The following is a 10032-nucleotide window of genomic DNA, read 5'->3' on the forward strand; positions in this document are numbered from 1 at the left end:
TCTAATGATCTGCGGGTCTCCCACTTCAGACCAGCAAAGTGGTGATCGGCACTTCCGCCCATACAATGCTTCATAAGGTGCTGCCTTTATACTGCTATGGTAACTGTTATTATAGGAAAATTCAACGAGTGGGAGATGTTGATCCCAATTTCCCTTAAAGTCCAGTACGCAGGCGCGAAGCAGGTCCTCCAAAGTTTGAATGGTCCTCTCAGACTAACCATCGGTCTGAGGGTGGTAAGCTGTGCTTAGGTCAATACGTGTCCCCAACGCTTCTTGGACAGCTTGCCAAAGTTTGGAGGTGAAATGGCTATCCCTATCGGAGATGATCGAGATGGGGATGCCATGACGAGACACTATTTCATTTATATAAATTTGCGCAAGTCTCTCAGTGTTATAATTATTCCTAATTGGAATGAAATGTGCTGATTTGGTTAATCGATCCACGATTACCCAAATTGCATCATGACCTCGGGGCGTCTTGGGGAGGTGTGTCACAAAATCCATTGTGATCTGCTCCCACTTCCATTCCGGAATTTCCGGTTGTTGCAACATTCCCGAAGGTTTCTGGTGCTCCGCCTTAACCCTCGCACACGTCGTACACTTGCCGACGTATGTGGCTATATCCTTTTTCATACCTGGCCACCAGTAAAATTCTTTCACATCCTGGTACATTTTATCAGATCCCGGATGTATGGAATATTTCGACTTATGCGCTTCGTCCATGATTAATTCACGAAGGTCATGGAGGGTCGGGATCCAAATCCGATTTTTGAAATAGAGAATTTCGTCCACACGCTGTTCGAAATTCTTCTCATTCCTGTAAAGTCCTTCTTTATCCAATTGGTCCTCTTTCAACGCCTCGCGTTGAGCGACTCGAATCAAATCCGAAAGGTTTGACTGGACTATCATTCCCAACGCCCGCACTCGCAATGGTTTAACCCGATCCTTCCTACTCAAGGCATCGGCTACGACGTTAGCCTTGCCGGGGTGATATCGAATGTCACAGTCATAGTCACTTAGCAACTCGACCCATCTTCGTTGCCTCATATTCAGTTCTTTCTGATCGAATATGTGTTGCAAACTTTTATGATCAGTGAATATGGTGCACTTTGTACCGTAGAGATAGTGTCTCCAGATTTTAAGTGCAAAGATGACTGCTCCCAGTTCCAAGTCATGAGTAGTGTAGTTTTTCTCATGGACTTTTAACTGTCGAGACGCATAGGCTATGACCTTTTTATTTTGCATTAACACGCATCCTAACCCTTTACGGGATGCGTCACAATATACAACAAATCCATCGTCTCCGTCGGGGAGACTTAAGATTGGCGCTTGACACAATCTTTGCTTTAGCGTTTGAAACGCCGTTTCCTGCTCTTCACCCCATTCATATTTCCGATCCTTTTGAGTCAGGAGGGTTAAAGGTTGGGCGATGCTGGAAAAGTTCTCTATAAATCGATGATAGTACCCAGCTAAGCCTAAGAATTGGCGGATTTCCTTTGGAGATTTAGGTGCTTGCCAATTCTTAATTGCTTCAACTTTACTCGGATCAACGTGTATTCCTTGGTGGTTTATAACGTGACCGAGGAATTGCACCTCTTGTAACCAGAAGTTACACTTGGAGAATTTTGCATACAACTTCTCCTGATCCAAAAGCTCCAAAACTAACCTCAAATGTCGCTCATGTTCTTCTTTACTTTTTGAATATATCAAAATATCGTCAATAAATACAATGACGAATTTGTCGAGATAGGGTTTACAGACTCGGTTCATGAGATCCATGAACACCGCTGGCGCATTTGTTAGCCCAAAAGGCATAACTAGAAATTCGTAGTGGCCGTAGCGAGTCCGAAACGCGGTTTTTGGGATATCCTCCTCTTGAATTCTAACTTGGTGGTATCCCGATCTAAGATCAATTTTTGAGAAATAGCTCGCACCTTGTAGTTGGTCGAACAAATCATCGATCCGGGGAAGAGGATACCTATTTTTGATGGTTAACTTATTCAATTCCCTGTAGTCAATGCACATTCGAAGGCTTCCGTCCTTCTTTTTCACAAATAGTACAGGTGCACCCCACGGGGAATAGCTGGGACGAATAAATCCCTTATCCAACAATTCCTGCAACTGGTTGGATAATTCTTGCATCTCGGACGGTGCAAGTCTGTAAGGGGCCTTAGCAACAGGGCCAGCTTGTGGTAACAGATCGATTCTGAATTCGACCTGTCGGGTTGGCGGTAATCCAGGAAGTTCCTCTGGAAAAACTTGTGGAAATTCGCGTACCACGGGAATATCGTCCACCCGTTTTTCCTCAGAATCAGCGGCCGTCAGGCTCGCTAGATACGCCACACATCCCTGACGTATATATTTCAACACCTTGAGGTGGGATATAAATGGTATCATGGTGCCGGATTTTTCTCCCTGCACTAATACCTCCTCGTCATCCGACACCCGGATCTTGACGGTTTTCTTTTCACAGTTTATTTCTACCCTATTACGTGCCAACCAATCCATTCCCACTATCACGTCAAAACTACCCAATTCTACCGGTAACAAGTCAATCAGGAAGGATTGTTCGCTCAGAATAAAAGGGCAATTCCGAACAATCCGATTAACTATCATGGTTTTACCGTTAGCGACTTCTACGGTGTAAGGTTCTATGGTTTCACCAATAGGAAGGTTTGCTATCGAAAGGAATCTAACGGAGACAAAACTTCTATCGGCGCCTGTATCAAATAATACAGAAGCGTAATGATCAGAGACGAGGAAGGTACCTGTCACTACGCTGGGGTCCTGGCGCGCCTCGTTCGCTCCCATCACAAATGCTCGGCCTCGCGCCGGATTGGACGACGATGGCTGACCCACGAGTTGTCTCCCGTTTCCTCCCTGATTCAGTTTCGGGCAGTTCCTTTTGAAGTGATCCGTGCTGCCGCATTCGTAGCAAGCACGGCTAGTGGTCACCATCTGGTTTCCTTGCGGGTTCTGCTGTCGGGCTGGTTGAGTTCTAAATGATTGCGCCCGAATAGGTTGTGGTTGTCGGTTCAGGTTGTTCAGATTTGTCTTACAATTTGGTGCGTAGTGTCCAACCCTGCCACACCGGTGGCACACCACCTCCTTGCACACGCCACTATGGTGGTAACCACATTTCCCGCACCTAGGAAACGTTCCCTTCTGCGGTTCTTGCCTTCCGCCCGAACTAGTCATGGCATAGCTCTGGGCAGTGGGCCTAGCTCGTTTGTTTTGCTGCTTTTCTTGGATTCTATGATCATGCGCACCCCGTTTTCCCCCAGCGGATTCTCCTGTCACCTTTAGTGATCCGCTCCGTAAGAAATCATACGTGACTATGCCAGCCTGTGTCACTGCACTTTCATACGTCCGGTGTCCCCCCGCGTTGACTATACTCCTCACTACTGGAGTAAGTCCCCAAATATAACGTTCCACGCTCTTCGTCTCCGGGGTGACCAACCACGGTACTAATCGTGACAGTTCATTGAACCGATTGGTATAACCCAAGTGGTCCGCCCCCTTCATCTCCAGATTCCACAACTCATTTTCCAGTTTCTGCAATTCATTCTTTGGACAGAAATGTTCCAACACAAGAGCCTTAAGCTCCGTCCAGGTCATGTGGTATGTCGCCACCTGACCTCGAGTCTGTACTATGGTGTTCCACCATGTCAAGGCATGGTCGGTGAATGTACAGGTGGCGTACTTAACGATACAATCCTCGGGACAGTTGCTAATATTCACCACTGATTCGATTTTCTCTATCCATTTAACTAACCCATTCGGTCCTTCAGACCCGCTAAACTCTAATGGCTTGCACAACATGAAATCCTTGATCGAACATCCCCTGGATGCACGAATTGGTTCCGTACGGTTTGTCTCTACCGTAGGTATAGGGCCATTGCTGTCAGTAACGACCACCCTAGGCGGTGCGTCATTACTCGGAATAGTGTTATCATTCCTTGGAGGATTAGCATTTTGTTCCCCGTCATTATTTATGGGCGTTTGATTGCTCGGAGGGGTTGGATTGGTCGAGTTATTAATACTGGCGGCGATGCGCGATACTATATCCGGTATCGCCGCCTCCAACTGTTGAGCAATCAAACGGCTCACATCTACTTCCGATATTTTCGTTGATCGTTTCGGTGCCATTCTACACAATCATCAAAGAAATACATATAATCAATACCATCTCAAATCATAAAACACAATACATATTTCATTCATTAGTAAACATGGATACATATTATACAACATCAGTTTACATACTTTCCAGTCATCATTACATAACTAAGTTTTAATACAAAGGGCCTATGTTGGTATCATCCTCGACATAACCCGCAATGGGTCAGTGCTTGAATGATACCCAAAAGTATCGATAATGATATGCCCTACAAGAGACCCCCTATGGGCCAGTGGTTGTACTATAACTAAACAAGATTCACTCCGTGTTAGTATCACCACTAACTACTTACACGGAGTATCAAAAAGCGGTTCAAGATTCTACCATCTAACACATCTACACATGGTGGTAAACCAACCCCACCAACACCGCCACCATAACCCGCATCCGGGTTTCCATCTGGCCGATCAACCAGTGAGAGTATGAGCACTCCCTTTTTAACTGGTTAATAGCATACTGGTGGTCCAGTATGCTGTCCCCGAGGTACGCCCGCCTCTGTACCCCCACGACCAGGGCGGCAGAGTGCTCGTTCACCTGTTCGGTGAGAACACGTAGCCAAGCCGCCAAGTCCCGTTCCTGCCTCGGAAGACCCCACACAGGTAGGGTCGCAGGCTCGGGCTGGGGGCGGGAGGACTCGCCCCTATGGTAAGTGGATCTGGGTGGGGTAACAGTGGGCGGAACATACGGGGCACTGATCCGCGCCGTGAGGCGGGGACCGTGTCTGGGGGGAATCGGGGCGGTCTGTGGTGCGGGCGGGGTAGGAGACCTGGTAACCCTAGCAGGGGAGGGTAAACTAGCACTCCTAGCTGGGGTGGTCTGTCTAGAAGTACTATGACTAGCCTCCGAAGGCTCGGAGCTGGGTGCTACACTTGGGCTTCCAGAGGCCCCGGAACTGACCTCTTCCGGGTCCTCTTCCGTCGACACACTAGGTGTTCTTGCCATTTTTACCTGCACACAAGTTAACAAACATATAGTCCCTTTTCATAGTGTAATTCATAATTAATTAAATTAATCATGCACTTACTTATACAATTTTGCCACATAATAATATTATTATACAATTACACATATGTTGCCCATTTTACCTATTTAAGTCCCCCGTGACTTCCCCTGAATTCCCTCGTGCAGACAAGTCTGTTATTATGTTCCGGACCATAATAACCCACTTGTCCATCCAAGTTCATCCCGATCTCGTCACAATATATTATTAGTTGATATTCAGATCCTATAATACTTGAGCTACTGGTTATATTTTAGGTATCTTTTTCAGACATCCTAATTCTTTATAACCAATGGCTCTGATACCAAGTTCTGTAACACCCCGTAACCGCAGCGGAAACGTACACGGGATGCAACAGACACATCTGATATCAACAGCATTGCTTATAAAGAAAATACCACTACATTAATTTATAACATATTACATTGTTGCGAGTTTCATTACTGTCTAGGTGTTACACACATATTTTACCGATAAGACATTAATAAATTCATTACAAAACATAGAGCAGCAAGCTTCCAACAGGTAGCACAGATAGTTAAGCACATATCAATCATTCCAACTTGGGCATACCTAGAAAACATGTAAAGAAAAAGGGTCAACTACGAATAGTTGGTGAGTTTCACTAATTTAAATAAACACTGACAAATCATTTTAATAATCATTTATTAACAATATAATCATGCTGGGAACTATGTTACCCCAGAACATTTCCATTAACTTTCTGGGAACTATGTTACCCCAGAACAATAATAACCCCTGGGAACTATGTTACCCCAGAACAATAATAACCCCTGGGAACTATGTTACCCCAGAACAATAACACATGATAAACATTTTATATATTCTGTGCATCAGTCCATATATATATAAATGTACAAGTATTTCCATACGATCGGTATGTACTTAAATACTTTAAATAAGACATGTTTTCCGCCCCGGGAAAATATAATTAAAACAATTCATTAAAAGGGGCTCGTGAAAACTCACCTTTTTGTGAGTCTGTGGGTAATACAATGAACAGCTACGTGCCTGGATCTGTAATATAATATCTAGTCGTTACTATATAATTCCCATAAACTAAATCCGTATTAATCGGTACATCTGGGGACATTGTTAACCCAGTACTGTACTCGATCCGGGGACAACGTTAACCCCGCGACACTTCTAAGGACTCAGACGGTAACATTGCTTAGAGTTTGACAGTCAATTTAGTTAAAGTGATGAAATTATAGCTCGGTTTAACACCCCGTTTGGCCGCGGGGCCCGTTTCCGGTATTTCGGTGCCGGAAACGGTAAAATCGGGTAAAATTACCCAAATCATCCGAATTATTTTCGGATGATTTATTTTTACTTAATTTACTTAGATTTATGAAAATAGTCCATTTTTAAAGTTTTCGTGTACCAGTCAGCTCGCTTATGCGAACTTTGCCGGTTTACACGTTTTAAGCTTTAAATATTTGTTTTAACGTTCTTTTTAGCACAAATAATTACCCGTTTAGTCTCGGGTCTTGAATTTTTGCACAAAACTTATTTTGACAGAAAGAAAATTTTACAAAATTTTTCCAGATTTATTTTCTTATATTTACATTTATTTATCTATTTTTTAAATCTTATTAAAACACTAAATATGTCAAAAATACCAAAACACTTTAGAAAAATCCCAAATTTTTCTGGGATGATCTCTGTCATCCTCATAACTTCCTGGAATTTTTCCAGATTTATTTTCTTATATTTACATTTATTTATCTATTTTTAAATCTTATTAAAACACTAAATATGTCAAAAATACCAAAACACTTTAGAAAAATCCCAAATTTTTCTGGGATGATCTCTGTCATCCTCATAACTTCCTGGAATTTTTCCAGATTTATTTTCTTATATTTACATTTATTTATCTATTTTTAAATCTTATTAAAACACTAAATATGTCAAAAATACCAAAACACTTTAGAAAAATCTCAAATTTTTCTGGGATGATCTCTGTCATCCTCATAACTTCCTGGAATTTTTCCAGAATTTAAAACTCATATTTCAAGCCATTTTCACCCAAAACCGAGCTAGAAAGCCCTAGAACTCGTTTCACCGAAAAGCCTACTTAGACTTTTCCAACTGAGCTCAAATTTTGTGGCTGACTTTTATATTTTATAAAAAGCTTATCTTAAATTTTCCAGAATTTTACATCATGTTTAGCTATTTTTCACTATTTTTGGCCAAAACCGAGCATTAAATTCACCAAATATTCATCTTTTATCCAAAAATTACCAAAAATTCACAGATCTCATATTTTCATGTGTAGATCATCTCTGTGAAATTTCGTGACCCGAATCTAAGCACACAAAAATCTGTCCAAATCTCATATACACACGAAAACCGAACTATCTTGTGTTTTCTAGCTTTAGATCGCAAGGATCTCGGTTTCTAGCCTTTGCTAGCCGCTAGATACAACACCTACAAGCACAATAACACTATACCAAGCAAACTATACCAACAGTCAAACCATTTCTTTCAAAGTGTTGGTTTTTAAGTAAAAACAAAGGTTTTAACCGTAAAAATCCGTTCTCGACTCTTTTTACTCATTTCTTGGACCAAGATCCCTTGTATAACATGTATACATCTCTTGATCATGCAAGAGTCGGTTTCATCTCGGGTTTTCACCCATCTTTCACTTGGAAACTCATTTTAACAAGATTTTAACCGTAAAATTTTATTCTAAACACTTCTAACTCATTACTTGGATCAAGATCATTTGTATAACTTGTATACATCCCTTGATCATACGAGAATCGGTTTTATCTCGGGTTTTCACCCGTCTTTCACATGGAAACCTCCTTTTCTCAATATTATAGAGTTATAAACAAGAATCAAGCATTAAAACATGTATATACCTTGAAAATTTTGATTAAAACTTGATGATCTTGGAAGAACACTTGAAGTTTGAGAGAATTTGAGAGAGTTTGTGAAGTAAAAAAAAGAAATGAAAATGTATAAAGGGTGTGTAAAGGGGGCCGCCTAAATGTGGTGTGGGGGGGCCCACAAGTTCAATATTAGCCACACATTTGGATTACACAATCCGGATAATGTTGTGGATAGTCTGGTTCAGTTCGTTTCTCGTTTAAACTCGTAATTCGGCCTAAAACGAGCATAAAATGGTTGTTTTTTGGGTTAACATAAAATTTATATAAAACTGATTTAAAAACTTTAAAAACTTAACCCATGACATTAAAACATCATATTATTAATAATTACGCATCTTTTTCGGCTTGATTGATCGTCTCTTGCTTGGTTTGGTGTTAAAGGTTTCGTTTAGCGTACCGACGTACCATTAAATCGAAATCCTTTTTCTGTGCTATAATTTACTTATCCCGAAGCATTAATACTTCGTAAATATCACTAAACATTATATACTTCGTCTATGATGAAATTCCCGATTCGTTCGAGTTTCAATAACCGATCATTGATTAATTGTAATTCCAATACGATTCACTATATAATTGAGTATGATTCATACTGTGGACCATATATATTCGTATAAACGTACTATAACTCATATAATCAGTATTAAATAACACGTAAATAGTATATTCCGGCTAGGGTATACCTGGATTTGCCGGAATTGTTACATATTGTATGGCGTTCGATTAACTTGAACTCACTCAGCGTAGCTGACTTTTAGTATGCACGCAGGTGATCTGATTATAGAGTTAGCATGAGGATGACACACGGCATGGATTGAACGGCTGGCATCTGAAGAAAGAAGTAAAGATGTTTTAAATATAAAGTTTTGTGTTATGGTATCAAAGAAAAGATTTAATGTTTTGTAACAAATGATTGATGTTTTATATTCCGCGAAAAGTTTTTATAAACTCTGATTTGAAGAACTGTGTTTATGAGTAAATCCGACGCTAAAGTAGGGTCACCGGGTTCGGGGCCTTACACTTGTTTTGGAGGACATCTGAACATTCTTCACTGAGGGTGACATGTGATAGCTCCTCCAGCGTCCTCTTATTTGTCAGCACTTCTTTGAGAAACTTTGCATATTTTGGCATTTGAGCAATGGCTTCAACGAAAAGGATGTTGATATCAGTTGTTTGAAGAGTTCTAAAACTTCCTGTACTGAGCTTCCAATCTTTCCTGCTTCGTCGTCCAGGGTATGGAATAGGTGGAACATAAGTTCGGACTGGTTCCTTAGGTTGTACGGTACCTGTTGGAATCATTATCTCCTACATTTTGTCAAGGGCTCCCTTCTCCATAATAATATGAAGTTGGTGAGGCAACAATGGTCGTGCCACTTCTTGGTGTAACAGCGTTAGCTGTCGCATTTGGATTTGTGATTGTGTTTCTTGGAAGAGTGCTAGGTGGTCTTTCGGATAATTGTCAGCCAATCTGTCCAATTTGAATTTCTAGATTCAGCAATGATGCTTGTTGACTTTTAAGGTCAGCTTCATGCTTAAACAATACTCCGCTGATATCAACAGCTCTTGAGCTGGCCTTCTTTTGTGCTTCATTCGTTTTGGTCAAGATTTGGATCAACATTTCTTCAATTTCTGAGTAGCTCGGATTCTGATGGCTACTGGAACTTTGTTTTTGGAATTGAGGTTTAGGCTGGAAGGTCTGATTTATCGGTCTTTTTTTGAATCTAGGTAGGGTTTGAGTGTTACCTCAGTCTTTCTGACTGAAATTCAGGTGGTTTCTCCATCCTGGATTGTAGTTATTGCTGAAAGCGTTGTTTTGACGGGCGATGAAGTCAACTTCTTCCATAGCCATAATGACTTGTTTGCAGTCACTCATCTTATGAGTTCCTCCACAGGTGTCAAAGGTGATTTGGTTTTCGATAGTTCGGCTTGAAGTT

Source organism: Bidens hawaiensis, unplaced genomic scaffold, assembly GCF_021521415.1.
Source record: "Bidens hawaiensis isolate Kalapana, Puna unplaced genomic scaffold, B.hawaiensis_p1.1 tig00030170_1, whole genome shotgun sequence".
NCBI classification, from domain to species: Eukaryota; Viridiplantae; Streptophyta; class Magnoliopsida; order Asterales; family Asteraceae; genus Bidens; species Bidens hawaiensis.